This window comes from Lathyrus oleraceus, chromosome 5 (assembly GCF_024323335.1).
Source record: "Lathyrus oleraceus cultivar Zhongwan6 chromosome 5, CAAS_Psat_ZW6_1.0, whole genome shotgun sequence".
NCBI classification, from domain to species: Eukaryota; Viridiplantae; Streptophyta; class Magnoliopsida; order Fabales; family Fabaceae; genus Lathyrus; species Lathyrus oleraceus.
This window is the reverse complement of record NC_066583.1, coordinates 193,275,492-193,290,618: the sequence shown is the minus strand read 5'-3', so window position 1 is coordinate 193,290,618 and position 15,127 is coordinate 193,275,492.

Genomic DNA, 15,127 nt, shown 5'->3' with positions numbered 1-15,127 from the left:
AACTGCATTAGCTTCACTCTCCTTCTTCTTACTGAAATTATTGCCATACCTCTTGCTGGATGATACTTCCTCTCTAGATAACTGTCCCTCTCAGACACCTTCTTCGAGCCTCATCCCCATGTTCACCATCTCGGTAAAATCACTGGGGGCACTGGCGATCATCCGCTCATAGTAAAATGAGATAAGGGTCTTGAGAAAAAAATTGGTCATCTCCTTTTCTTCCAAAGGAGGGGTAATCTGAGCAGCAAACTCTCTCCATCTTTGCGCATACTCCTTGAATGTCTCCTTATCCTTCTGGGACAATGATCTCAACTGGTCTCTATCTGGAGCCATATCAACATTATACTTGTACTGCTTCACGAATGCTTCGCCCAAATCATTGAACATGCGGATGCTCGCACTATCCAATCCCATGTACCACCTCAGAGCGGCACCGGTCAAACTGTCTTGAAAATAATGGATCAACAATTGATCATTATCGGTTTGAGTAGACATCTTTCTGGCGTACATCACCAAATGACTGAGTAGACAGGTATTCCCCTTGTATTTTTCAAAGTCAGGCACTTTGAACTTCCCCAGTATCTTAATATTTGGAACCAAACAAAGTTCCGCAACACTCTTCCCAAACAGATCCTTACCCCTTAAAGTTTTCAATTCCTTACGCAGCTCAAGGAATTGGTCCTTCATCTCATCCATCTTCTCATACACATCAAGGCCCTTAGACGGCTCAGAATGATAGGTGGTGTCTTCTACACGGGGTAGAGTATGCATAACTGGTGGCGGCATAGACATGACCGAGCTAGATGCCGGCATGGAAGCAAAGGTAGGCGCAAAGCCTTCAGGCACAAAATTCGAAGGCATTCCCCATGGGAATCCGGAAGGCATGTTGGGTGCAAAGTGAGTAGCGGTTGCAGGAACGGTAGAGGTAGACACATCTAAAATGGCAGTCCTTTAAGGTGGAGAAGTTGCAGGCGTTGGAGAAGACTGGCTCTGAGCAGCTAGGACTGACTCCATCATGGCAGTCAGACAGGAAATCTCATCCTTCAGGTCTCTATTCTCTTGTTCAAGATGCTCCATAATCCTTGAGTGATTGGCACGGGTATTGTATCGATGAGTCAACTTGCCTGAAGCACAGAAGAAACACCAATGAGACATCTGGCGAAAGAGAAACCTGCTTATGCGAATGATACATGAAATGCAATGCTTTGATTGTTATTATTTTATATTTTCAAGGAACTTACTATATCATTTGCAAATACACGTATATTTAACAATAAGTGTAACAATTTGATATGACCATAAAAATCTCTTATATATATATATATAATTGGAAGGATTACACTGAGTACAATTTCAGAAACCAAATGAGAATACAAGAGAAAAGGGGACTAGTCATCCTAAGGATCCTTAACAACAATGTCAGAAGATCTGGTTGTAGGCACATACTTCCTTTGAATGCGCGGACCAAACTCAGATCTTCCTTTCCTATGCACATTATGCCAAGCATGCAACATCTTATGCTTCCAATGTTGGGGATCTTTACCCTCTTGATAGAAAAGAGATTCTAATGAAGTGTTATTAGGTTTGTTTCTCAAGGGGAACCCAAGTTGACGATGATCCAAAGCAGGGTTGTAGTTAATACCTCATTGTGTACCAATGAGAGGCACACTAGAGAATTCACCATAACTATCAATGATCTCCAAGCTACTTAATGCAGATTCATACCACACAATATCATCATTAGTGAGAGACATAAGTCTCTAAGACCACCGTAGACATTGTTTGTTCTCCATAAAAGCAGGTGTCTGAGGCAAGTGCGAAATAAACCACTTGTACAGAAGAGGAAAACAACACACAATCGTTCCACCACCCTTAGAGTTCCTTAGAGGCAAAGAGAAATACATATCACCTAACAGAGTAGGTACAGGATTCCCAATCAAGAAGATTCTAATGACGTTAACATCAACAAAACCGTCAATGTTAGGGAACAAAGTTAAACCATAGATGAGCAACACAAAGATAGCTTCAAAAACATCCACACCACTAGCTTGAGCAAAGGCAGTAGCTTCCTTGATGAGGAATTCAAAAGTTAACCCAAACAATCCTCCTTTCTTCACCCAATGAGCCTCTATCTCAGACTTCTTCAAGTAAGGAGCTTCAGCAATAAGATGAGATCTAGGAATCTCTTCCAATCCACTAAAAGGAACTTTGCTAGAAACAGGTATTCCCAAAAGATGGGCATAGTCCTCCAACATAGGCACAAGCTGATAATCCGGAAAAGTGAAGCAACGGTAGAGAGGGTCATAAAACTGAACCAACACACTTAGAAGTCCTTCAAGCTCATTAGCAGACAAGATTAAATTTAATATTAAATTTACTATTCTGAGGATTTTATTTAAATTTTTTGGGTGAAACTCTCATAGTTTTTGGATCAATATTAAATTTAATATGAATTAATGAAAATAAAGGAAATAAAATGAAAATCAATTAATCACAAAAAACGTGGACCACTTGATCTCCCTCATTAATTGAGGTGGAAGATCAAGTGGTCTGAAACGCACGTTCCACCAAACACACGAGTCAACGAGCTACACCAATGATAATCACAAAGAGCGCTCAGGATTAAAACAAATTAAAATGATCAAATGGCTCAGAACGTTTCCAGCACATCGCCGGAGCAAACCACCGGTCATCTTCTCCGATGACCTTGGCCGGACTGGTTCTCTCATCACCATCACAAAAATGAAAAAGAAGGACATGATCTTAAAGAGAAAATGGCACATATCACGAATCGGACCTCAATTCAAACTAACTCCAAGTATATTGAGAGATACATGGATTTGAATTTTGAGGTGTATGAACTGAGTTGCCTATATTGGTAGGACTTCAGACAACCAAGGATCCAAGAGAATTGATGAGAATTGAGAGAGAATCAAAGAGAAGAAAAATCTGGAAAAATTATTTCAATGTTGTGCAGAACTTGATCTCTCTTGCTTCAATTTGTGTTTGATCTTGCTCAAGAAGCTTACAGAAGTAGATTAGGATTGGTACAAGGCTTTGGATTTTGGAGTTTTTGAATCTCCAAACAGTGAGATTCAAACTCAAACTTCAAGTGAAATTTCTCAGGTTTTCCTTTCAATTGTGATGGTTTCAAATGTGGGAGGCAAAGAGGTCGCGCAAGGGTCCTCCATTATGATGCAATGTACCTCAATTTATAGCAAATGCAAGTGATATTTGCACCTTTCAAAATACTTCCAAATTTGGCAAAGTGAAATGCATGCTTGCATGGGCGCGTACAAGCCCATGAAGCAACTCAATTAAGTCCAAATTCAAGTGAGATTGAGTTTGAATGTGGATTGTGATGCAAGACAAAAGTGTATTGATGTTTGAAGATTGATCCTTGCCAATTGATGCGGCCCTGTTCAGAACATGCGCAAACCCCTCAAACCTTGTCCAAAATGAATGAATTTTGACTCTTTGGAAAGGTTAGATCAAGAGGGACAAATCTTATGTTGAACACTTTTACATTTGGAGCTTGTATCATGACTAATTTTGAGATGGAAGTTTTGAAATTTCAACATGTTAAGAGTTTTTCTAAGTGTCAAGCCATATGTTCAATTATTCCACATTAGCTAACTATTTATGTGAGCTTCAAATGAGAAGAGTGTCCTCATCAAAGTTGTAGCTATTTCAAAAACCTTCAAAATAGTCACAAATATAACCTCATTTGGATTTAGGATGAATGAGGTATGCATTTTTGAAGTTGAGGAAAATCACTTGTTCAATGGTATTGGTCCAAAATGACCTATAATCTATCCTAATATCACATGCTCATAAAAGTTGAATTAGCTCTTCCTCCAAACATAAACGTTGAAGTAGACACCTTGAATTTGATTGTGCAACTTATAAATATTTCATATCATAAAAATTGAGCAAGTTATGGCCTTGGGAAGTTGACTTTCAAAATAGGGTTTAGACAAAATGACCTATAATCTTTCAACATAAAAAATGACTTTCCAAGAAAAACTAGAAATAGACCTCAACATGAAAGTTGTTTGTAATGTCATTTAGAGTAACTTTTCTCTTGGAATAATTTTCATATGTTGAAAATTGTAGGAGATAGGGTCTAGGGGACCCCAGTTTTGATCAGATGAATTCCTCTGGTCAACCACCATCAAGCACCTTGCAAACTTGCAATTATCTTGACTTTTTGGACTCATGGGAGATCATATATGCATAATATGATGAAATTTGAGATGCCCCTTGAAATATTTGATCAATTGATGAAGAAGCTTGTTGAAGAAGTTACACAAGATACCCAGATGAACTAGGGTTTCTAAGGCAAAACAATTCCAAACTCTTGAAGAAATATTGATAAAAATAACATGTAAAGATCATGGGTACTCATATATTATGCCTATATCCATTGTGGAGCATTCCTTGGTTGAGCTCTTAGCAATGAGGGTCTTAAACCCTAGATGTGAACTTGATAGATCAAAGGTGATCATATATTATGCCTAGATCCATTGTGGAGCATTCCTTGGTTGAGCTCTTACAAAAGAAGTAGACAAATACAAAGACATATTTTTGGTAATTTGGTTAGTAAATGATAAAATAACAAGTATGATACAATCACATGGTACTTGGTGATCTCTCCCAAAACAAACCCAATGAGTAAGGGGTAAGGAGGATGCCAAGGTATGATCCCAATGCATATGATGAGATAGCATGAGGGATCTTAGGGTCAAAATTAGGGTATTACATGAACCACCATATTGTTCATGCTTTCCGGGTAGAAGTCGATTAGATACAAAAGATCCCAAAATTTGTTTGAAAATGAATGGGTTTTGAAATGCAAAGACGCAATACAGTGAAGATAGTCCTCAGAATAGTACTTTTATGATATAATTGAGACTTTCCAACAAGGGAATGATACCTCAATCGTATCTAAGATTCTCTGAGGATGCTAGAGCAATATCTCTAACAAAGCCAATGAGACTCCCTGAATCAATGAAGCAGTATCTTATATGATATAATTGAGATATTCTGACATTGGAATGATACCTCAATCATATCTTAAGATTCTCTGAATCAACAAAGCAGTAACTTATATGAATAATTGAGATATTCTAATAATGGAATGATACCTTAATCGTATCTTAAGATTCTTCGAGGACACATAGAGAAGTATCTAAAACAAAGGCTAATGAGATTCTCTAAATCAACGAAGCAGTATCTTATATGATATAGTCGAGATATTCCAACAATGAAATGATACCTTAGTCGTATCTTTATGATTCTCCTAGGATACTAGAGCAGTATCTAAAACAAAAGCTGATGAGATTCTCTAAATCAACGAAGCAGTATCTTATATGATATAATCGAGATATTCCAATAATGGAATGATACCCTAATCGTATCTTTAAGATTCTCCAAGGATACTAGAGCAGTATCTCAAACAAAAGATAATGAGGTTCTCTAAATCAATGAAGCAGTATCTTATATGATATAATCGAGATATTCCAACAACGGAATGATACCTTAATTGTATCTTTAAGATTCTCCAAGGATACTAGAGAAATATCTCAAACAAAAGCTAATGAGATTCTCGAAATCAATGAAGCAGTATATTATATGTTATAATCGAGATATTCCAACAATGGAATGATAACTTAATCGTATTTTTAAGGTTCTTCGAGGATACTAGAGTAGTATCTCAAACAAAAGCCAATGAGATTCTCTAAATCAACGAAACATCATCTTATATGATATAATCGGGATATTCCAACAATGGAATGATACCTTAATCATATCATAAGATTCTTCGAGGACATTTAGAGTAGTATCTCAAATGTTTATCTATTGGGAAAAATAGTTTATAAGAGCACTCCTTTTGGAGGATTTTTACTAGCAAACCTCTGCAGGGGAACAACTCATAAGAGACCTTTTAGGGAAACCTTTGCTTGGGGGGAAACAACGAAAATGTTGGGGAATTCCATGAGCATATGCAGGGTAAAAAACTCACTGACTAGAATGAGGACTGTCCTGGATACTTGTGATTTCCCATAGATCCTAGACTGTATTATGTGTGATTTTTATGTATGATGTAACACTTTGGGTGGAACATTATGCATAGGATGATGCATGAGATGCGAGTGGGGATGTAATTGTAAGGGATTTTTTAGGTGTACGTGGGAATGCAAAGGATTGTGTTCACTTTGATGGAGCTCCTCATTTTAGTGAGAATGTTTTGCATGGTTATGTTGATGATTTATATGATTGTGTTTGATGACATTCCTATTTCGACAAAAATGCTATGTGTCACACCCTAATTTTGACCCAGAATCGCCGAATCAATACATACATCATAGTTTTTGCATCTCTGCATATCATATCATGTATTTTATACCGTATAACGTGTAGCGGTAAATTCATGACCATTAAGCTATGGATAAACTTAACGTCAATGAAACCAGAGTCGCCACCGCGCTTTTATTGTTTCCAAAGGAAAAGGGAAAGGAACGAACAAAACCCAAAGATAAGAAGTTTTCAAATCAAAACTAATAAAATGCTAGAGATTACAGGTAAGGGGGTTGGTTACACAGAGGGAAGGTGTTATCACCTAAAGTGTCCTAGGTACTCCTAGGGAGCCCTTTTTTTATCTGTGTATGTGTTTTTAGTATAAAAATGATGTTTGCCACAAAACGAATGTGGGGATGAGAAAAGAATTCATTGATTATATTTTTGTATTTGACAAGACCTTCGGACTTGTGCCTACGTACCAACATAAAATGAGGGATCAAAACCTCGTAGTTCGTGGTAACAATTTTAAAGTGAGTGAACTGCTTTTAACAAAAAATTTAAGTTTAAAAGAGGCACAAAAGACCTAAAAGAGTTTGAATGAGTGTTAGTTCTTTTTATCTTTTGAAAATTTAAGTCAAATGTGGTTAAGTTCAAATAAAAGTTTGATTAAGAAAAAGAGTTTGAAAAAATGCAATGGCATAAGGCCAAAGTTTCTAATTTGCAATAAAGTCTAAGTTTAGAAATCACAAGCAAAGTAGATTTTAAAAAAAAGGAGAGATTTGAAATTTAAGAAGTGAGAGGAGATGAAGAGACTAATCCTAAGCAAAAAATTAAAAGTTAAGAGTTGAAAAGATCTGACCATTGGGATGCAATCCAATAGATAAGAATGTCATATAGAAACTCACTTTTCCTTTGGACTTTAAATCAAGCAATATCAATAAGCAAGTAACATAATGAAAAAAATGATCAAAGGATGGACATAATCTCATCCATACTTGTATTAGTTCATCTAACACAAAGTTATTGATGAACCAATTAGTCTTAAGATATTGAGATGTCATTGGTCAATGAAAGGGATGGGATAGAATGGAATTGAAGATGAAGAGGGAGGGGGAATGAGACAAACACAAATTGGTCATGGGAGGAATTTTATCAAATTAAAATCATTAATTCATTTTGGGAGATGAAATGTACATTTCATCAATCCCCTAAATCCAATGATTTTAATCCAACAAAAGTCAAATCAACCTTGACCAAGGCCCAAACACATAGTCAAACTTCACAAGTCAATAAAAAGGGCTCAACATAATTTTTACACAATTAAACAATTAAAAATCAAATTAAAATGTATTAAATTAAATTATGTTTGACCAAAAACCTAAAATCTCTTCAAAATATCAAATAAATGGTCAAGAGATTTATCATAGGTCAAACAAGGTCAAATGACCTTGAAGAAATTTTTTCATTATTTTTGAAAAGTCAGTAGTATTTTTAAATAATTAAAAATATGCATAAAACAATTAAATCATGAAAAATATCAATATTGATCCAAAAAATAATTTTAATTCAGAAAATGAAAGAGAAAAATATTTGAATTTTTTTGATGAAAGTCCCATATTTTTTGGATCAATAATGAAATTACTATGAATTAATGAAAAATAAGCAAATAAAAGGAAAATTCAAAAATTAAAAAAAACGTGGACCATCTAATCTCCCTCATTAATTGAGGTGGCAAATATGATGGTGATCAACGCGCTATCCACATGCACTGCAGTCAAATGAGACACACACGTGGTAATCACAATCAACGCCCAAGATTAAAACATTTTAAAAGGATCATATGGTTGAGGTGCTTCCAACACATCGCCGGAGCCAGAGCTTTGATCTTCTTCTCCGGTGGATCTCACTGGACTGGTCCATCTTCAACCATCACCAAAATGAGAAAGCAAGACATGGATTCAAAGAAAAATGACCAGGAGCTCGATTTTGGCCTCAATTTTGTCTAATTCCAAGTATATGAAAAGATACAGGGAATTGAATTTTGAGGATCATGATCTGAGTTGCTTCGATTTGACCTTAAAGTAACTCAGTCTTGTTGCCTACATTGGTAGGACTTCAGCAAACCAAAAATCAACAAGAATAGTGGAGAATTAAGAGACAATCGAAGAGAAGAAGTTTTTGAAAAAACACCTCCGAGTTGATCTAATTCCACTTGATCTTGATATGGATTTGATTGCTTTCTCCTCCTCTTGCTTGCAGAAACCAAATGAGATGCAAAGGGAAGTGAGTTTCTGGAGTTTCAACTTCCAAACAGAAGATGAAGTTCAAGCTCAATTTTAAGAGAAATCTCTGAAAATTCTATGGCAGTGAGGGTTTGAAATGGTCTAGCAAAGCTTGGGCACGGTAATCCTGATGAATCTGAAGCCTTAAGCTTGTTTAAATAGGCAATGCACTTGATATTTGCACCACTTGAAAATTGGACAAATTTCGAAACCTTCTTACATGGGTGCATGGGTAATGGTTTGGGCTGAGAATGATGCAATCCACTTCCCATTCGTGTGTAAAGAGTACTGAATGCATCATGTGTAAGCATGCAAAAGAATTTGATCACTTGAAATCCAATATTGCCAAAACACTTTCCATAATGAAGCCATGCGCAAGTCCCTCAATTTTAATCTAAATTAGACCATCTTAGATGTTTTGGAAAGGCAAGATCAAGGGGAACAACTTTCATGTTGAACACTTTTTCATTTGAAGCTTGGGTACTGATGAATTTTAAGGTGGAAGTTTGGGAAATCAAACATATTTGAAAAGTTTCTAAGTCCCAAGTCAAATGTTCACTTCTTCCACCTTGAATAACTTTTCCTATGGACTTCAAATGAGAAAAGTTCCTTCATCAAAGTTGTATATCTTTCAAACCTATTCCATTTAGTCACAAATTTTACCTTATTTGGATTTGGCATGAAGGCGTTATGCATTTTCGAAGTTGAGGAAAATCACTTGTTCAATGGTATTGGCCCAAAATGACCTATAACGTTTTCACTTGGCACATGCATTTTAAAGTTGAATTTGCACTACCTCCAAACATAAAAGTTGAAGTATACATATTTAATTTGATCACTCAATTTTAATGGATTTCATCTCATAAAAAATGAGCAAGTTATAGTCTTGGGAAGTTGACCTCCAAACTAGGGTTTAGACAAAATGACCTATAATCTTTCACCATAAAAAATGACTATCCAAGCAAAAGCATCTCTAGACCTTAACATGAAAGTTGTTTGGAATGTCATTTAGAGTAACATTTCTCTTGGAATAATTTTCATATGACAAACATTGTAGGAGATAGAATTTAGGGAGCCCCAGTTTTGACTAGTTGACTTCCTCTGGTCAACCACCATGAATCAACTTGCTAGATTGACATTCTCTTGACTTTTGAGACTCATGGAGGATCATATATGCATAAGGTGATATAATGTGAAGTGTCCTTTGAAATATTTGATCAATTGTTGAAGAAACTTGTTGAAGAAGTTACACAAGATACCTAGATGAATTAGGGTTTCCAAGGCAAACAAACTCCAAACTTTTGATGATTTCTTGATCAAAATAACATGTGAAGATCATGGGGATCCATATATGATAATTAGAGACATATTAAATCATTTCTTGATTGAGCTCCTTGCATTGAGGGCCTCAAACCCTAAATATGAGCTTGATAGAGCATAGATGAGCATGTACACTACCTACAAAAACAATAAACTATACATTGACATATTTTTGGTATTTTGGTTAGTAAAATAAAGAAAAATAAAGTATGATACAATAAAAAGTGTTTGGTGATCTCTCCTAATGCAAACCCAATGAATGAGGGGTGAGGAGGATACCAAGTGGTGATCCCAACGCTAATGTATATGATGAGATAACACGAGGGATCTTAGGGTCAAAATTAGGGTCTTACAGCTTCCCCTATTTAAGGACGTTCTAGCTGAGGAGATGAAGGTTAAAATTTTCGTGTCGACTCAGTAGAGCGGACTTAAATAAAAACAATAGAAACAAATTTTGGTCCGTAAGAGACCTCATGATGCTTATGATATGAAATGCTAAAAATAATCTTTGTGGGGAAGATGTTGCCACAAAGGAAAAGAATCCAGAGAGACTGAAAGTCCACAGGAGTATAATGCATTCCCTAAGGAAAACTCACTGGGGAGATAGAGACTCTGGGGATGAAAAGGTTATGCATATTCCAGACTACGACTTAAAACTGCTGGGGGACACGAGGGATTCCATGAAAATAAATCAATGGAAAGACTTAGTCGGGGATAAGGGAAAAGTCTGCAGGGGAAACGGGCAGATAAAAAAAACTGAAATACTCGATCCAAATAGGGGACGACGATTTCAATGAGAAAATACACAATCAAACTCAACTGGGGAAGAAAAGAACTTCAACACAAGAGTAACAGGAATATATTACCCACTACCGGTTACTGGTTAGGAAGATAACATAATCTGACAGAGAGGACATCTGTTACCGGTTAGGGTAAATATATCAAGGATGACTCGCTGAGGGCAACCGGGAGGTGTATTCATTACCAGTTACTGGGTAAGAATAAACTGCTAGGGAAAAGCAAAAATAGGATTTACAACTACCGGTTACTGGGCAGAAGACCAAGGAGAGAGAATATATGTCACTGGTTAAAGTGAACATATCAAGGATAGACTTCCAGAATAAGTAGCAATTACATCTATCGGTTATTGGATAGAATACCAAAGGAGAGAATATTAGTCACCGGTTAGGGTAAACATATCAAGGATAAACTCCAAGGGGAGAAACAGGAATTATATCTATCGGTTACTAGATAGAATACCAAAGAAGAGAATATCCGTCACTGGTTAAAGTGAACATATCAAGGATAGACTCCACAAGGGGAATAGGATTTACAACTACCGGTTACTGGGCAGAAGACCACAAAGAAGGTATCTGTCATCGGTTAGGATGAGCATATCAAGGATTGATCCTCTGGGGAATGAAATAGGGATTACAACTACCTTTTTATTGGGTAGAATACCAAAGTGAGAGTATCCATCATCAGTTAGGATGAACATATCAAGGATAGACTCAAAGTCGGGGAAGAAAATATCTGTCATCGGTTAGGATGAACATATCAAGGATAAACTTCCTGGGGAAACGTGAAAACGAATCCATGGGGAGAAAGGGGAAATAGGTTACTTTTACCAGGTATCGGGCAAAAGTAAAGTACTCACAAACCGAGAAGAATATTACCAATTACTGGGTAATAGACTCTCAGGGGACCAAAAGCATCTATCTAGGTAAGACCTAGAAAGAAAAGGTTAAATAATTATCCACAAGGGAATAACTCAGTGGGGACCAAAAGCATCTATCTAGGTAAGACTCTCGGGGGACCAAAAGTATCCATCTAGATAATCAATTGGGGAGGAAGCTGAAATAATAATTATCCACAAGGGAATAACTCAGTGGGGAACGAGAAAGGTTAAATTCTTCCTACTTAAGGGGATGACACTCTACAATTGAAAGAGGACAGACACACCGGACCTGTGTGGGGGAAAGGATACCACCATAGCATAGGATCAGAGGAATAATGAATCATAAAGTGCAATAATGTAATAATGAAATCTATGAATGTATATGTATATGTATATGTATATGTATATGTATATGTATATGTATATGTATATATGATGATTATAGTAACGAAATGATCACAAAGGATACAAACGTCACCGATCTGAATCGTCAATACAACACTCGGTTAATCTCGACAGGAAGGAATCAACTGGAAAAAGAGAGGTAGGGGATGAATGCGAACCATCCACCTCGAAGGATCAAACCCTGGCTGGGGCAAAGGAAAAGATCTGCCGAGGATCTACACCATCAACTCTGTTGGGAATTTTAGGTCAACACCATATCAAATGGGAGACAACCTTGCAGAGAATTAGACATACTATTCTAGGATCAATGCTGAATGAAATCCGCTAGAGACTTGAGGGGAAACACAATCTTGTTCCGAATCTATGCAAATTGCTGAGAAAACGCGCCTACAACTCACGGGAGGCAAATGCAAACTTGGCTGGGGAAACCAACAAAATTCGGTTGGAGATGCTGAAATGCTGCTGGGGATGAAACAAAGATCACGCCAACTACTTGGGGAAAACCAACAATGCTTCGTATTTTAGGGCTCACCTGTTCTCATACCGCTATTGACATTCCTTAAATAAAATTGATTGCTCTTTAAAAGTAACTACTTAATAGATAAGAGTAGAAACAAGAGTAGAAACATGAAATCGCTATTGTATTCACCTGTTTATCATAAAAAATTTAATTCTATATTGCTGAATAAATAAGAGTAGAAACAATTGGATAAAAGTTCAACTTTATTTAATAGAATGATAGTCTGTAAATGACAAGACTCTATATATATTTTACAAAAGTTAAAAAATGGTAATTTACATGGAAAAGAGCTATATTTAATACAATGATCACTAATCCTTCTACCTCCTTCAATATCCGTTGTGCTCTTGGCTTTGGTCGAAGATGAATCAGAACCAAACATTGTGCTCAAGAATGTCTTCAAGACTGAAGATCAACAGGATGCAGTTACTTGCCATACTCCCTAATTTTTGCATAAATTTCCCAAGATTGGGTACTCAATTTATCGGGATAATTTTCTGTTTTATGTCTCTAACTTTTGCCTGGATCTCCCTTTCAGGTTTTCAATCCACCGAGACGCTCATTTTTGCCTAAGCCGCCCTTTCGGGTTTTCAACTTAGCGAGTTGTTCTTTTTCTTTTTAGGCAAAGTATTTCTTGACTGCATCAGCATTCACAGGACGCGTGAACTCTTCACCATACATAGTTGTAAGAATTAGGGCACCGCCTGAAAAGGCTTTCTTAACAACATATGGGCCTTCATAATTAGGAGTCCATTTGTCCCTAGAATCTGGTTTGAAAGATAGAATTTTCTTGAGCACAAGGTCACCTTCTCTAAACAAATGAGGCGTGACCTTCTTATCAAAAGCTTTCTTCATTCTTTGCTGGTACAACTGACCATGGCACATAGCAGTCAACCTTTTTTCTTCAATCAAATCCAACTGATCATACTTGGTCTGACACCATTAAGCTTCTATCAACTTGGCTTCCATCAGCACACGTAATGATGGGATCTCAACCTCTACTGGGAGCACAACTTCCATGCCATAAACAAGTGAGAAAGGGGTTTCCCCTGTTGAAGTGCGGATGGATGTACGGTACCCATGCAAAGCAAATGAGAGCATCTCATGCCAATCTTTGCACGTCACAACCATCTTTTGGATGATCTTCTTAATGTTCTTGTTCGCATATTTAACAACCCTATTCATCTTAGGTTTGTAGGGAGAAGAATTATGATGTGCAATGTTGAAGTCTTTGCAAAGAGCTTCCACCATATTATTATTCAAGTTCGATCCATTGTCAGTAATGATCTTGCTTGGCACATCATACCGACATATAATCTGATTCTTGATAAACCTTACAACAACTTGCTTGGTTACATTCGCATAAGATGCTGCTTCAACCCACTTTGTGAAGTAGTCAATAGCCACCAGAATGAAACAATGTCCGTTTGAAGCTTTAGGCTCAATCATACCAATCATGTAAATTCCCCACATGGAGAAGGGCCATGGGGGGGGGGGGGGAATGACATTCAATAGTGTCGTAGGAACATGGATCTTATCTGCATATATTTGACACTTATGGCGTTTCTTCACAAACTTGCAACAATCAGATTTCATTGTCAGCCAATAATAACCTGCTCTTAACATCTTCTTTGCCATAACATGCCCATTGGAATGAGTACCAAAGGAACCTTCATCGACTTTAGTCATCAACAGGTCTGCTTCGTGTCTATCCACGCATCTGAGCAGAACCCTATCAAAGTTTCTCTTGTACATCACATCACCATTAAGGTAGAAATTGCCAGCTAATCTCCTCAAAGTCTTCTTATCTTTTAGAGATGCCCCGGGCGGGTAAATCTAACTTTGGAGAAAACATTTAATATCAAAATACCATGGCTTTTCATCTTTAACTTCTTCAACAACAAACACATGAGCTGGCCTATCAAGACACATCCTAGTCAAATTGGGCACTTCATTCAAAAATTTCACCATAATCATTGAAGCAAACGTTGCAAGAGCATATGCCATCCGATTTTCATCTCAAGGGATATGATGAAACTCAACCTTTATAAAGAAAGTTGAAATCCTCCTCGCATAATCTCTATATGGTATCAAGCCGGGTTGATTCGTCTCCCATTCACCTTTGATTTGATTCACGACCAAAGATGAATCCCCATGGACGTCTAAATACTTAATTATGAGATCAATGGCCTCTTCAAGCCCCATAATGCAAGCTTCATACTCATCCATATTATTTGTACACTTGAAAGTCAATCTAGCTGTAAACGGAAAATGCGTGCCTTGAGGAGTAATAATCACTGCCCCAATGCCATTGCCATACTGATTAACAGCTCCTTCAAATACTATGCCTCAGTGGGAACCAAGTTCTGGCCCTTTTTCAAGCAATGTTTCATCACAATCTTTCATTTTAGGTATAAGATCTCTTCATCAGGGAAATCATATTGTACTGACTGATAATCTTCAATCGGTTGGTGAGCCAAATGGTCAGCCAAGACACTACCTTTAATTGATTTTTGAGATCGATATTCAATATCATACTCAGATAACAACATCTGCCAACGGGCAATCCTCACAGTTAAAGAAGGCTTCTCAAAAATATACTTGATTGGATCCATTTTG